We start from the raw sequence: 387 nt of genomic DNA, 5'->3' as shown, positions 1-387 counted from the left end.
AGTTTATCAAGTTTTTACTTTATATTGTAAAATATTTGAGTATCTTGTTTTCCCAAGATTGTTAGATTCAATATCTGAGAAATTGGATCATGAAGTAGTTTTGAAAGTAAGGGAGGTTACTCTAAATAAATTAATACTCTTAATGAATTCTTGGACTTGCTAGAAATAGCAACCAAGTATCTATCAAATCACACGCTTCAGATTAGAAATACTGCATCTTATGGTATTCAATAAATCATCTTCAGCATTGAACGTCTATTTTTCCATGCTGGCATGGAATATTTTTAAAAGAATATGAAGTTCTTAGTTTGATTGCCTTTCATTTGGTCTGCTTGTCTGGTGTTACACATCAATTAGTTGCAACTCTTAATGTCTCTTTTAGATTGG

General features: G+C 30.5%; 1 protein-coding gene across 1 annotated transcript in view; it reads left to right on the top strand.

Annotated features, from left to right (window-relative positions):
* LOC106872379 (uncharacterized) overlaps positions 1-387 on the top strand; it is a 76226-nt gene that overhangs the window by 6707 nt on the left and 69132 nt on the right.

The sequence above is a fragment of the Octopus bimaculoides genome, chromosome 14 (assembly GCF_001194135.2).
Source record: "Octopus bimaculoides isolate UCB-OBI-ISO-001 chromosome 14, ASM119413v2, whole genome shotgun sequence".
NCBI classification, from domain to species: domain Eukaryota; kingdom Metazoa; phylum Mollusca; class Cephalopoda; order Octopoda; family Octopodidae; genus Octopus; species Octopus bimaculoides.
Note: the sequence above shows the minus strand (reverse complement) of the source record. Positions and strands in the feature narration are given on the sequence as shown.